The sequence below is a fragment of the Peromyscus californicus genome, unplaced genomic scaffold, assembly GCF_007827085.1.
Source record: "Peromyscus californicus insignis strain IS unplaced genomic scaffold, ASM782708v3 Scaffold_8__1_contigs__length_139910024, whole genome shotgun sequence".
In the NCBI taxonomy this organism is placed as follows: domain Eukaryota; kingdom Metazoa; phylum Chordata; class Mammalia; order Rodentia; family Cricetidae; genus Peromyscus; species Peromyscus californicus.
In genome coordinates, this window is record NW_026294606.1 from 104308444 (window position 1) to 104323693 (window position 15250).

At 42.3% G+C, this 15250-nt stretch overlaps 1 protein-coding gene and 1 long non-coding RNA gene across 4 annotated transcripts in view; one reads left to right on the forward strand and one right to left on the reverse strand.

The window, feature by feature from the left end:
• LOC128102977 (uncharacterized) overlaps positions 1–11975 on the forward strand; it is a 29798-nt gene extending 17823 nt beyond the window's left edge. For 2 of the 3 annotated variants that reach the window (XR_008215607.1, XR_008215606.1), the window contains 2 exons: positions 3794–6067; positions 10374–11975. This is a non-coding gene — a long non-coding RNA (uncharacterized LOC128102977). The remainder of the gene's footprint in view (positions 1–3793; positions 6068–10373) is intronic. The other variant, XR_008215608.1, reaches the window with a different exon arrangement.
• Positions 1–15250, reverse strand: part of Sntb2 (syntrophin beta 2) — a 92461-nt gene that overhangs the window by 65400 nt on the left and 11811 nt on the right. The gene's annotated exons all lie outside the window — the stretch shown is intronic.

Genomic DNA, 15250 nt, shown 5'->3' on the forward strand with positions numbered 1-15250 from the left:
GGCGCAGACCTTTAACCCCAGCACTTGAGAGGCAGAGGCAGGCGAATTCCTGAGAGTTCAAGGCCAGCCTGGTCTATGGAATGAGTTCTAGGACAGCCAGGGACACACAGGGAAACCCCGTCTTAACAACCACCAACCCCACCCCACCCGCCAAAAAATCTGGCTGTGGGCAAGGCTGAAGAGCGTTTTATCAATTAGTGATTTTTGGGGAGGGTCCAGCCTACTGTGAATGGTGCCATCCCTGGGCTGGTGGTCCTGTGTCCTTTAAGAAAGAAGGCTGAGCAGCAAGCCATGGGGAACAAGCCAGTAAGCAGCACTCCTCCATGGTCTCTGCATCAGCTCCTGCCTCCAAGTACCTCTTTTGATGATGAACTGTGATGTGGAAGTATAAGACAAAGAAACCCTTTTCTTACCAAATTGCTTTGGTCCTGGTGTTTCATCACAGCCATAGTAACCCTAACAAAGACATAGGGTTTTGTTTTTGTTTTTTGTTTGAGATAAGATTTCTAGCCCAGGCTGATCTTAAAGTCCCTATGTACACTTAAGTACCTAAGGGTGACCTTGAATTTCCACACATCTCCCCAGTGCTGGGATACCAGTTATGTGACACCACATCCACTTTATGAGGTACTAGGGATTGAATCCATGAGTTTAGTGTATGCTAGGGGCAAGCACACTATCAACTGAGCTACATTCCCAGCAGCAAGCACCTAACAAGCACTGAATGAAGGCTAGCCTGGAATACATGAAACCCTGTCTCCAGTGAGGCAGCTCAGTGGGGAGAAGTGCTTGCTGCCAAGCCTGATCACCTGAGTTTGGTCCCTAGAACCTTCATGTGTTTGGGAAAGAACCAGCTCCCTGAAGCTGTCTTCTAATTTCCACACGTACGTCATGGGTGCAAACACACTCACAAGCGCTAATATACAAATGTTATTGTAAAAGTTGAATCCCTCCCTGAAAGAAAGAAAAAAAAAAAAAAAAAGAGGCACTTAGTTCTCTAGCACCCTCTTTTAACGCAACTAACAAATACCTGAGCAAAGCATCACCCTAAGGATAGGAAGAAATTTGTATTTGTGTTTCTTATAGTCCACATGTTTACTACCTAGTAAAGTGGGCAAGGCTTTCTAAAATATTTTTTTCTTCAGGGCTGGAGAGATGGGCTCAGCTAATAGTACTGACTGCTCTTCTATAGGACCCAGGTTCAATTCCCAGCATTCACATGCTAGGCTCACAACCACCTGTAACTCACGCATGTGGTGCACAGACATATGCAGGCAAAACAACAATGTCCATAGAATAATTAAATTTTTTCTTTTCAAGATTTATTTTATGTGTATGAGTACTCTATCTGCACATATGACTTTATACTAGAAGAGGGCATCAGATCCTGCTATAGACGGCTGTGAGCCACTATGTGGTTGCTGGGAATTAAACTCAGGACCTCTGGAAGAGCAGCCAGTGCTCTTAACTGCTGAGCTATCTCTCCAGCCCCCTTTTCTTTCTTTTTTTTTTTTTTTTTTTTTTTGGTTTTTTCGAGACAGGGTTTCTCTGTGTAGCTTTGCGCCTTTCCTGGAACTCACTTTGGAGACCAGGCTGGCCTCGAACTCACAGAAATCCGCCTGGCTCTGCCTCCCAAGTGCTGGGATTAAAGGCGTGCGCCACCACCGCCCGGCTCCCCTTTTCTTTATTAAACATTTTTTCTTTCTTAATTTCATGCCTGTAGCAAATGAATTCTCTCTAGACCTCTTTTCTAGCAGAGTGAGTAAACTGTGGCACACTCGTATGGAATGCAACAATGAGAATGAGTCAGTCACAAGTTTAAAGGGCAACTGCCTGGCCATCAGGGACAAAGGAAAGGAGCCAAACAGAGCACATACCATAGCTTCCCACTTCATGTGAAGATCGAGAGACAGCAAAATTAGTCTATGGTACTGGAAGCAGGACAGTGGATACCCTGGATGGCAAGCAAAGAGTCTGAAAAGGGCCTGAGTTCTATCTTGTTTTTACATTAATCAATCCCTTTCTCCTCTTCTCAGAGTTGGGGATTGAACCAACGGCCTCACACATGTTGTTCCATTCCATCCCCTTTAAAATGTATCTAAGCTGATTATACCAAGGATACTAACTTGTGGGGCTGGAGAGATGGCTCAGAGGTTAAGAGCACCGACTGCTCTTCCAGAGGTCCTGAGTTCAATTCCCAGCACCCACGTGGTGGCTCACAACCATCTGTAATGAGATCTGGCACCCTCTTCTATATACATAATAAATAAGTAAATCTTAGAAGAAGAAAAAAAGGATACTAACTTGTGAAATTCACCCAGGGGTACATATGTAATTTGTATACTTTATGATGTATAACTTAAAAAACTAAACAGTACATTAAGATACAAACTAATGGCTGGGAATACAGCTCAGTTGGTAGAGTGTTTGCGCAGCATGCACAAGGGCCTAGTTTCCACCCTCAGTACTGCATAAAAACAACATGGCGGAAAGCGGTGGTGGCACACACTTTTAATCCCAGCACTCAGGAAACAGAAGCAGCTGATTCTCATAGTTCAAGGCCAGAGAGTGTATGTGTCCACACACACACACACACACACACACACACACACACACACACACACACACACACACACACACGAATTCTTAAAAATTTAAAGCATAGTTTTTTTTAAGTAAAATTTCATTTTACCTAGGGTTTTTTTGTTTTTGTTTTTGTTTTTTGAGACAGGGTTTCTCTGTGTAGCTTTACGCCTTTCCTGGAACTCGCTTTGTAGACCAGGCTGGCCTCAAACTCACAGAGATCCGCCTGCCTCTGCCTCCCAAGTGCTGGGATTAAAGGCGTGCGCCACCACCACCAGGCTATGGTTCTATGTTGACCAATTTTATGTGTATATTTCTTTTGTGGGTCTTGCTCAGGCTATCTTGGAATTCACGATTCAGACCGGCAGGGACTCAAACTTGATCTTGCTGCCTCAGCTTCCAAATGCTAGGATTACAGGCATGTACCACCTTATCTATCTCAATTTATTACTTATTTATTTAGAGGCAAGGTCTTTAACTTGTTGTGTAGTTGAAATGACCCCAAGTTTCAGATTACTGCCTCCACTTCCCAATTGATGAGATGATAGGAATGGCTAGCATGTCCAGTTTTTATTCTCATCATTTCTTCTTTTTTTAATAATTTAACATTATTTTATGTACATTGGTGTGAAATTCCCTGGAACTGGAGTTAGACAGTTGTGAGATGCCATGTGGGTGTTGGAAATTGAACCCACGTCCTCTGGAAGACTGGAAGAACAACAACCAGTGCTCTTAACCACTGCGCCATCTCTCCAGCCCCTTCTCATCACTTCTTAACAAGCACAGTTGAGAGCAGAGTGTTGTGATGCATACCTATAATTCCAGCACTCTGAAAACTAAATCAGGAAGACCACTTTGAGTTCAATGCCAGTCTGAGCTACAGAGGCCCAGTCTCAAAAAACAAAATAAAAAATAAAGCTTAGTTGTGTATAGAAAGATTTTACAGTGTATAATGCGTTGTGTTTAGCAACACATGGGTTGCATTAAAGCATTTTTAGGAAGCATCCTTAGAAAGTTTAGTTTTGTTTTAGTGAAAGTTACATTTCAGTTTTCCCTCCTTCAAATCCATCTCATGTTACCAGGTTTTAACATTCTTTGTTTGGGTCAGTAGGGGCCATACATGTGAAATGTGTTGTTTCAGATGCAGGGAAGAGGAAATGGAAAGACTATTATACAAATAAAAGGCTGTGCTATCATACCCCCCAAACAGGATGCCAGAAGGCACATCCAAGGAACAGTGGACATGACAGGGAAGGAAAAAAAGATGAAAGAGGAGATCCTTTCCCTGTGTTAGAAGGGGCCAGAAGACATATCTGTCAAGTAAGAATTCTAATAAAATGGTCTCTGGACAGGGTGGAACTGAGGGTGGACTGTGAAGAAAGTACTTGATTTTCTTCCCTTGAACTCTAGGGCATTCAACTGTTCCTGCACAGGAAGATTCCTTTTTACTAAAGTCTTCTTTGTATTCCTAGCCAACTGAAAACTAAATTCACTGAAACAAAGCAAGATCATCAGTATAGAATAACAAGACCTGGGTAGGCAGTACTGACACAGGAGTGGGGCCAGCCTGGGCCACAGGATACATGAGACCCTAATTTGAAATGATAAAAACAGTACGAATTTGATCTCCTGTGAAACAGTCACTCCCACCCCTGGAACAAACAAGCTCCACTTAAAATACATAGAAAGATACAGAATGCCAAGTAATAATGTGGTCAACTGAAGAGTGGAAAACACTTGTCTGGTCACAGAGCACTTAACTGAGATGGATTACTAGAGGGCCAATGTTGCAAAGCTCCATATGTTGGCAGGTCACTTGAAAAACCTTCTTCCAACCTGAGACTATTCTCACATGTTTCAGGTTTCCCCAAACTTATATCTGAAGATGTTTCTTTAGGCTGATGGTCTATGTTGAGATCCTTTGTTTCCACAAAATGAGATTACTGAGTTGGCATCACAAAGATGATTGGTGTCTTAGATTTTTGGCCCATTCTAGACAAGGCCTAAGGTGCCGATTTGTAGAGGGGACAGTGGCAAAATCTGATGTTGGAACTACTATCTCAGCATGTTTTTCTGTTTGACAAGAAATGAAGTTCCATATGGAAGACCTGATGATATACAACCCAGTGAATCTGGTGTCTGATGTGAGATTCCTGGTGAAACCCTGTAATGACAGCTGAGTAGCAATGCTTCCTCATATTTCAAAGCAAAGTCTCTTGCTTATAAGAATATTAAGAATATAATAATAAGAAAATCTCTGTGTTTGACGCCAGCCTGGTCTACACAGTGAGTTCCAGGACAGCCAAAAATACTTTGTGAGACTCCATTTTAAAAAAATAAACAAAAAAAAATTAGGGGGAGAATAAATAAATCACAGATTCTTACTGTAATTTTAAAAGGGGGTAGGAGTGACTAGTTACACAGTTTTAAATGAGAAAGGGCAAAAATCCAAGTTAATATTAATTCTAGACACCGCAACCGAGTATAACACTAATAACCTGTATTTGAGGACAGCCATCAAAACGTAATACCTTGCCTTTTAAGCTCAGAAAAGGCAGGTGTCCTACTTTGTTTTCTGTTGCCGTGACCAAAAGCAACTTGAGAGAGGAAAAGGCTTCCACTTCCACACAACAGTGAAGCACCAGGGAAGCCAGAGCAGGGACTCAAGGCAAGAACTTGAGACAGAAACCACAGCAAAACGCTGCTTTCAGGCTTGTTGAGCTACTTTTCTTATATAGCCCAGGCCTCCAGTCTAGAGATTTGCACTGCCACAGTGGGTTAGACCCTTCTCCAAAAATTAACAACGGAAAAAAAAATGTCCAGACATGACCAGAAGTCAATCTGATGGAGGAAATTTCTCATTTGAGGTTCCCTCTTTCCAGGCGACTCTAGTTTGTGTTAGGTTGATAAGAACTAACCAGCACAGTAGGAATGTGTGTTCAAAATACTACAGAGAGAGCAGAGTTACTCCTACTTGGATACAGCAGTTGGGAAGGATTAGATAAATAAATGAAGCTATAGAGAACGGGACTTAAGTATCAGGTACTCATCAGAGTTTGGAATCATGGTCCTATGTCATTACATTGACATGCTCCCAATCAGTTAACATCACTTTTTCCAGACAGGGACTGATATTCTAAACCTACTTTCCATCTGGGAAGGAGTGTAAAAGGGGAAGGAAATTTGCATTTTTAAATATCTACATGGCAGGAGTTTTGTGTACTCCGCTACCCTTCATGGTTAGTTGATGGTTCGTGGTTAGTGAACTGACACTTAAACTGTTGTTTTCCTCCCGACACACAGACTCGTGCATTACTTCCTCATAGCCTGTGTGTGTCACTCATCTTCCACCCAGAACCACAGGCGAAGAGAAGCCCAAGGGAAAATACTTTAGGAAAATTATCTGCAGAACCGATCAATTTTATATAAATGGTGAAGACTACGCATACATGTTTTAGTCAAATTCAAGATCATTACTTTCCAGGTAAGTCCAAAATATTGTTCGAACTTTTCCTTCTGACAACAAGAATAATTTCTCAGGTGTGTTTGGTTTTCTTCTGTTTGCTCAGGTTTTTGAAGTTCATTGTTTTTGGCAGTAAGTACAATGTGAATGGATTAACATTCCTTTCAGTTTGTACTCTACCTAAACCTGGATAATACCCAGTGATTTAGCAATACTTCTCTTCCCCACCCCAAGATGAAAAATGCATTCCTTTCATAAAGAATTGTAGTGTTTTTTTCTTTTTTCAAATTGCTGAAATTAATACTTTAGGGCAAGAAAGATGACTCAGGGGTTAATAGGGCTTGCTGCTCATGCAGAGGATCTGAGTCTGGTTCCCAGCAACCAGGCTGGGTAGCTCACAATACTATGACTCTAGCTCCAAGGGGATCTGGTACCTCAGGCCTTTGGGAAAAGAGAACTCACTCATGTACATACAACAGAACTCACATGCACACACAACATTAGAAACAATAACAAAACTCACAAATTAATACTTTACTAAAGACTATTTAAAGGATTTTCATGTATTACACTACAGGAGCTTGAACCTAGTGGCTGGCACATCCTAGATAAAACTTTTACCACTCAGCTATATTCCCAGTCCTCTTTACTCTGACCCAGGGTCTCATTAAGTTTCCCAGGCTTGCCTTGAACTTACTCTGTAGCCTAGGTGGGCCTTAAAACTGTGATCCTCAGCCTTTAATCCCAGCATCTGAGAGGCAGAGGCAGGCAGATCTCTGTGAGTTTGAGACCAGCCTGGTCTACAGAGAAAGTTCCAGAACAGCCAGGACAGTTACAGAGAAACCCTGTCTCCAAAAACAACAGAAACCCAACCCAACAAACTTGTGATCCTCCTTCTTCAGCATTCTGAGTCGCAGGAACTACAACTAAATGGTCCAGCTCCCTAACTCTCATTTTACCACTTAGTCCCTCGATGGAACCATATCCCCATCACAGTGAGTGATTCTGTCTTAAGATCTACACTTCAGAATTTTATAAATTAGAGGCCAGAGAGGTGGCTCAGATGTCAAGAGTACTAGTCACTCTTGCGGAGGACCTGAGGGTTGGGCTCACTTGTCAGGATTCACATGGCATCTTACAATCATCTATATAACTCTAGTTGGGGGAGGCTTCGGCTGGGATGTAAAATAAATAGATGAATAAAAAAGGGGGGCTGGAGAGATGGCTCAGTGGTTAAGAGCACTGGCTGCTCTTCCAAAGGACCTGGGATCAATTCCCAGCATCCAGATGACAGCTCACAACTGTCTGTAACTCCAGTGCCAGGGGATCTGACACCTTCACATCATTTCACATAAAACAAAGTTTAAATAAATTAAAAAAAAAAAAGTAGTCCAGTGGTGTTGGTACATACATTCAATCTCAGCATTCAGGAGGCAGAGGCAGGTGAATCTCTGAGTTCAAGACCAGCCTGGTTTACAGATGAGTTCTAGGACAGCCAGGGCTACATAAAGAAATCCTGTTTTGAAAAACAAAAAAGTCATACTTTCACCAGGCATGGCATTCTCGCCTTCAACTCCAACACTCAGGAGGCAGAAGTAGGTAGATCTCTGAAGTACCAGGCCAGCCAGGGTTAAAAACAAATGGGCTGGAGAGATTAATTCAGCAGTTAAGAACATTTACTGTTATTGTAGAGGATCAGGGTTCAGTTCTCAGAATCCACATGGTGGCTACAAGTCTGTAACTCCAGTTTCAGGGCATCAGATACCTTCTCCTGACCTCCTCGGGCATCAGGCGTGCACATGGTGCATACCTTATGTTTTCTAACATTAAAATAACATACTGACTTCCACATGTACAAACATATCGAACGTGCTCTCAAACACAGTGACAACACTTTTACTTTTTTTATGGCACTTGTTAGTTTCTCCATCCAAACTTGTCCACCACAGAGGCAGTCTATTACAATGGTTAGATCTGATGAAACTAGTCAATCTTGTCTCTATCACCTACAAGTGCTATAACCTTAGACAAGTAGTTTAAGATTCCAGTACTCAATTTCTTCATATTTAAAGTGCATGAAGCTAGGAATGGTGGGGCCATGTGCCTTTTAATCTTAACTATTTGGAATCTAAGGCAGGAGGGAGTTTGGGACCAGCCTGGGCAACACTGTGAGACTCCATTTCTTTCTTTTTTAAAAAAAAAAAAAAAAATTTATTTATTATATATACAGAGTTCTGCCTGCATGTATGCCTGCATGTCAGAAGGCACCAAATCTCATTACAGATGGTTGTGAGCCAACATGTAGTTGTTGGGAATTGAACTCGGGACCTCTGGAAAAGAAGTCAGTGCTCTTAACCTCTGAGCCATCTCTCCAGCCCGAGACTCCATTTCAAATAAATAGATAAATAGATAAATAAATAAATAAGTGATAAACAGGGCTAGGGCCCAGTGATGGTGGCTCACACCTTCAGTCTCAGCACTCAGAGGCAAGAAGATCTCTAAGTTCGAGGACAGGCAGAGTTGTTACACAGAGAAACTCTGTCTTGAAAAACCAAAAACCAAACAAACAAAAAACCCCAATAACAAACCAAAACCAAAAACAGGGCTGAAGATGTAGCTCAGCTGGTAGAGTGCTGGCCTAGCTCACAGGGAACTTTGGTTTGATCTCCAGCACACACCAACTGGATATGGTGGCTCATGCCATAATCCCAACACTTGGGAGGTAGAAGCAGGAGGATAAGAAGTTCAGGGTGGTAATCTTTGGATACAGGAGACCCTGTCTCAAATAATAATGATGATAATAATAATAACAATAATCATATAATTAAAGAGGATGATGTCCATTGCTCCATGAGTTGTTAAAGTTGTTACAATGCATACCAAAATTAGGACAGTAAGTTCTCAGCAAGTCATTTAATTCCTATTTGTATTACTATTATGTATATGTGTGTCTATGATATGTGTGCATGCGAATGTACATACCATGACCAAATGAGGAAGTCAGAGAACAACTTCCGGAAGTCAGTTCTCTCTTTCCACTGGGCTACAGGGATCAAAAAACAAGCTAACCAGGCTTGTGTGGCAAGTACCTTTACCTGCTGAGTCATCGCACTGCTCCTATTTTTAAAAACAAAAACAAAAGACCTATTTTATGTATATGAATGTTTTGCCTGCATTATATATATAACATGCATCTCCATCTTTTAGTTCTTAAAAATTTGCAACATAAAAGACAAAGAAAAATTTTTGAAGTAAAATTGAGATATGAAAGTACTTTTGGCTCCCTAGTCTCGCTGTCTGCACTGTTACAGTGGATATAAATTTGTGCAGCAGCCACCCCATTAATATTTCAGTCTGATGCATTTTCAAATCTCCATATATATGACCTAGGCCTAGACCATAGTCTCTATCATCTTGGTAACAGTGGCACAGTCCAAGAAGTGGGCAAAGCAGAGCTAATTAGGATCCTTTTCTGAAGCTGATAAGTAGGAAGTTACTTATCAGGTGGGAGTTACTAAATCAGGATGACATAGAGCTGAGTGTGGTGTCCCCTACCTATAATCTCAGCACTTAGGAGGCTGAGGCAGAGAATTCAAGGCCAACCTGGCCACCCAGTGAGAGATCTTGCTTAAAAAAAGTTAGGACTAGATATTCCTAGAATTGTTGGTGCCACTTTAGCTGACTATACAGAATTAGACTCTCCACAACAGGAACTGTTGTGGCCAAGGAAGATAATTTGAGCTTTTGGATTCTATTGCATCTAAACCTAGAACCACCCCCAAGTCTTAGGAGTTACCTGAGGTAACACACGCCACTTCAACTTAAATTGATGTTTTGGTTTTCTGTAACCAAATAAACTTTGCAAAAATAAACTCGTATATTCTATTTTGATAGACAAATATTTCTATCTAAATCTATTTCTGACTTAAAGGCCTAGCCTAAGAGTGCTCCCCCAACTCCACCAGATCTCCTATACCAAGGCTGGACTTGTTACATGATGACGATGAGCCTCCGCCTCCAAGCGCTAGGACTACAGGCACGCACCACCACACCAGGCTTATGGAATGCTAAGGACCAACTTAGGGTTTTGTCCATGCTAAGCAAGCACTACCAACTGAGCTAATCCCTGACCTGAATGCTACGTATTATGGTTGTCCTAGCTGGAAAAATAGATGATAAGGAATATTTGCAAAGTTTCTAGAAATTCATAGAAAATTATATTCAAAGTACCATTAAAATAAATGTTGAGAATCACTTAGAGTGGTAAGAGTTTTTTCAAAAGCTCCATTTGCTGTACTCCAGCAAATCTATTGTTTTCCTTTTACAGCCGTCTATAATATCATCTTCTGATGTTTCTAGAACAATGTAGTGGCTGTCTATTGTTTATAGCTGCAACCATCCACTTAACTTCGGTAACACCTTTACTATCCTTTGAGAAACTCTCACCTTCAGTTTATGTGTTTCCAGGTGCAAGGTAAGTACCTGACCTGTCAATCATCATAGAGAACACTCATTGGCCATAAAATGGACGGATGAGTAAGGTCTAGTTTTTGTTTTTTGTTTTTAATTGAAAAGGGATATTACAGCTGGGCAGTGGTGGGGCACACCTTTAATTACAAAACTATTTGTTTTCTCCAAGTACATAATGGATTTAGGTACCCCATGAGTTCAAAGCTAGCCAGGGCTACATGGGACCCTGTCTCAACAACAATAAAAAATTATCTGTTATTTTTCAAAATTTCTTGACTGTTATAATGTACTTTAATTACTAGATATTAAATGTTACCCTACAACATACAGTACAATATGTTAAATTAAAAAACTCAAATGGGCTGGGTGGTGGTGGTGCATGCCTTTAATCCCAGGACTCGGGAGGCAGAACCAGATGGATCTCTGTGAGTTCGAGGCCAGCCTGGTCTACAGAGCGAGATCCAGGACAGGCACCAAAACTACACAGAGAAACCCTGTCTCGAAAAACCAGAAAAACTCAAGTGGAGGGCTGGAGAGATGGCTTAGCTGTTTAAGAGCACTGGCTGCTCTTCCAGAGGGCTTGGGTTCAATTCCCAGCAACCACATGGCAGCTCACAGGTGTCTGTAACTCCTCTTCCAGAGGATCTGATTGCCCCACACAGACATACTTGCAGGCAAACACCAATGTATATAAAATAAAATAAATTATTTTTAAAAACTCAAATAGGAAAAAATAAAGAAAAAGAAAATCCAGAATCAGGCCACACACACAAAGGAAGAAGCACTTCAGCTGGGCACAGTGGGAAACAGCTTTAATCCCAGGGAGAGGTAGTCCAATTTCTAGAGTTTTAGGCCAGCTAGTCTACATAGAGACTTCTAAGCCAGCCAGAGTTACATAGTGAGACCCTGTTTCAAAATAACGATGATGATGAAATTAATAAAAGATGCAGGTCAAATCAACAACAAAAGGACAGGTCACTCCTAGGGCGGCAGACAGCACTAACTAAGCAGACCAGCCATTCAGCTGAATGCAGATAAGGCTTTGACTTGTCTTTCTCCATATGGTACTCAGGACAACCACCATCAATCACCAAACTTGGTGTACAAAAGGACTAACAAATAATGCTGAGACAATCAGTTGAAAAAAATGAAGTTTTTTTTTTTCAGTTTTTCACTCCACTGTACACTTTATGCCAAAATAAAATGTACATAAAAAGTTAAACAGAACAGATGGCTCCACTGGTAAAAGGTTCTCGCTTCACAAGGCTGGAGACCTGGTTCAGATCCTGAAGAACCCATGGAAAGATAGGAGAAAACTGACTTTACAAAGTTTTCCTCGCCGGGCGGTGGTGGCGCACGCCTTTAATCCCAGCACTCGGGAGGCAGAGGCAGGCGGATCTCTGTGAGTTCGAGGCCAGCCTGGTCTACAGCGCAAGATCCAGGAAAGGCGCAAAGCTACACAGAGAAACCCTGTCTTGAAAAACCAAAAAAAAAAAATAAATAAATAAAAAAAAAAAATAAAAAATGAAACCATATAGCTGGGTGTGATGGCACACGCCTTTAATCCCAGCACTCAGGAGGCAGAGACAGATCTCTGTGAGTTCAAGGCTAGCCTGGTCTACAGAGCGAGTTCCAGGATAACCTGAATTGTTACACAGAGAAACCCTGTCTCAAAAAGACAGGAAAAAAAAAAAAAAAGAAAAAAAATGATAAAAGGAAGAAACCAGGGCTGGCAAATGGCGCTAATCACCACCTGATAACCCCGAGTTTGATACACTGTGGGAGAAGAGAGTCGACTCCTGTAAGTTGTTTCTGAACTCTCCACATTACCTCCCATGGCACACGTGCACACACACATAATCAACCAATGAATAAGCAGATGTAAATGTGAAACAATTCTAGAGACTAGAGCATAGAGCCTCCTTAGCACAATTGGCAGTGTTTCGGTCCCATAAAGAGACTGAAACAAACAAAGTGCTGCAACCAGGCGTCCTCTTAAAAAGACAGAAAAGCCCCAGGAGAGGGAGGGGAGAGGACAGAAAAAATCCTCGCAAACAAACAAAGCCAGAAAAACACTGACATGGTAGCACACACTTGTAATCCCAGCACTCAGGCAGGGGAATGAGAGATCAAGGTCATCCTCAGCTACACTGTGAGTTTAAGCCAGCCTTGACTATAGGAGACCCTGCTTCGAAATCAAAAGGCCAGCTTGGCTGCACAAGCTAGAGGACAGCTTTGACCACACAGTGAGATGCTGTCAGCAACAAAGTCAATGTTCCCATCTCCTTAGCCTAGGAAGTTTACTCTTTTCTTTCCTTTTCAAAATTACTTTTATTCTGGGTAGTAGTGGTGGTGCATGATTTTAATCCCAGCACTCGGGAGGCAGAAGCAGGAGGATCTCTATGAGTAGGCCAGCCTGGTCTACAAATCAAGTTCTGGGAGAGCCAGAGCTGTTACACAGAGAAACTGTCTCGAAAACAAAACAAAAAACCCAAAATTATTTTATACTCTTTTATACGGATAGGTGTCTTGCCTGAGTGTATGTCTGTGCAGTACCTGCATGCCTAGTACTCTCTATAGACCAGAAGAGGGCATCGGATCCCCTGGATCCAGAATTACAGATTGTTGTAGACTGCCATGTGGGTCCTGGTAATGGAACCCTGGTCCTCTGGAAGAGCAGCCAGTGCTCTTAACTGCTGAGCCATCTCTCCCTTCGTTTTCTCTCCCCCCACCCCCCAGACAGGGTCTTACTGGCCTGGAACTCCCTGTGAGGATCGCCAGTGGTAAACGTGCAGCTCTTCTGCTCCGGCCTCTCCTCCACACTGTTTGTAAACCAAAGCTCTGCTTTCCAACGCCACACAGCAGACTACACTGTCGGACTGACTGCTTTCTAACAAAGTTGAACAGTGTGAGTGCCTCAGCCTCCACACTACTCCTTTCTTCACTGGAAACCATTCCTCTACTGCTCCTGGAGAGAAATCTCACAGCTAAAGTCATTATAGTCCACCCATCACGGTATCCTGTCACATCTTCCTCTGAAATAATGACTTCATTCTTCTGCCTCAACATCTCTGGGATCGAAGCACCAGTGCTTAGCCAACAGAAACTTGCTGCAGAAGTATTGTCCCAAGGGTCAAATCTGTGGGGACGTGGACAGTCAGGAAGAGGCAATCTGGGCAGGAGAAGGTCCCTAGTGTGTTCTGCTATGTCCTTTGGCAAAAGTCTCCCTCTGGTCTCACCCCATGGCTGTCACCTATGGTTTGAATTATTTTACTGCACAGCTGTAGTTTCTCCTAGCTCTGTTCTTTCCTCTTTGCACAGCATCCAGTGCATCCACCGCTGCCAACCTAAAATTCTGTTCCCATCATGTCACTTCCTGGCTCAGAAACAGATTGCACCACCCCTTCCCTCTCTGCAACCTCTCCCTCACTCTATTCGACTTTCCTTCTTTCACATAAATATGCCCCAACTCTTCCCTACTTAAACAATCTAAGTCAAACTGTGTATCTCACTCAATTCTGTCACCTTTGTTGCTTTCATTTTGCTGAGCTTTTAAAAATTATGGTCCACTCACTGCCCTCTGCTCCTGCACCCTGATGAAGCAGGTCTCAGGGACACCAACAATCTTATTCTCTATCAGACCTAGCGGACTTCTGATTTCACAATTTTCCCCTTTGTAAAGGTGCCTGCCTGTCAGAACTCGAGTGTGCCATTTTCTGTGACCGTTCTCCCCTCCTCCCCACCCAGTCTTCCTGTGCCATCTCTTCCTAGATTCTTCCTCTACCCTGGCTTTAAAAGCAGAGTTTCTATAGGATTCCACCCTGTTTCTACTTCTTTTTCATTTGCATTACTCTCGATGACTTCATCCACAATTACCACCTCTACCCTGATGTCTCATAAATATTCAATGCTGTTCTGACATTTCCCTTGAGTACAGACTTGTATGTACTTCCAACCAGCTTCTTCTGGCCTCTTCCACCGGGATATCACATAGGTAACTCAAGTACAACATGCCCTGAAATGAAGTTCTTTGTCATGACCTCAAACTAGTTCTTTCATGTTCATTTTATGGGGCCTTTTTTTAAAATGTGTTCTTTTGTTATTAAAGACAGGGTCTTAAAGTCTCAGTCTTCCTACCTTTGATTCCCAAGGATTACAGCATGTGAGGCATGCTCCCTGTTCTTGTTGGTTTCACAACTGTCCAGCTTCCCAAGCCAGAAATCTTTACATATCCCTGGCTGTCCTGGAACTTACTTTGCATACCAGACTGGCCTCCAACTCAGAGAGATCTACCTGCCTCTGCCTCTTGAGTGCTGGGATTAAAGGGAAGCACCATCACAGCTGGCCAGTTCAACTTTTTTCTTTTTCTTTTTTATTTTTTTTTATAATTTATTTTCTATGCATTGGTGTGAAGGTGTCAGATCCCCTGGAACTGGAGTTATAGACAGTTGTGAACTGCCATGTGCCATGAATTCATGCTGGGAATTGAACCTGGGTCCTCTGGAAGACCAGCCAGTGCTCTTAACCACTGAGCCATGTATGTCTTCAGCCCCTTTTTTCTTTTTAAACCTACAACATCACATATGCCACAAGTGATCTAGCAATGAACTATATCCCCAGGTCTCCCCTTTCTTTCCTTTCCTTTTGTTCTTTCTTTATAGTTTTTTGAGTAAGTGTTTTTCTGTGTAACGGCCTGCTCAAACTTGCTCTGTAGACCAGGCTGGCCTCAAACTC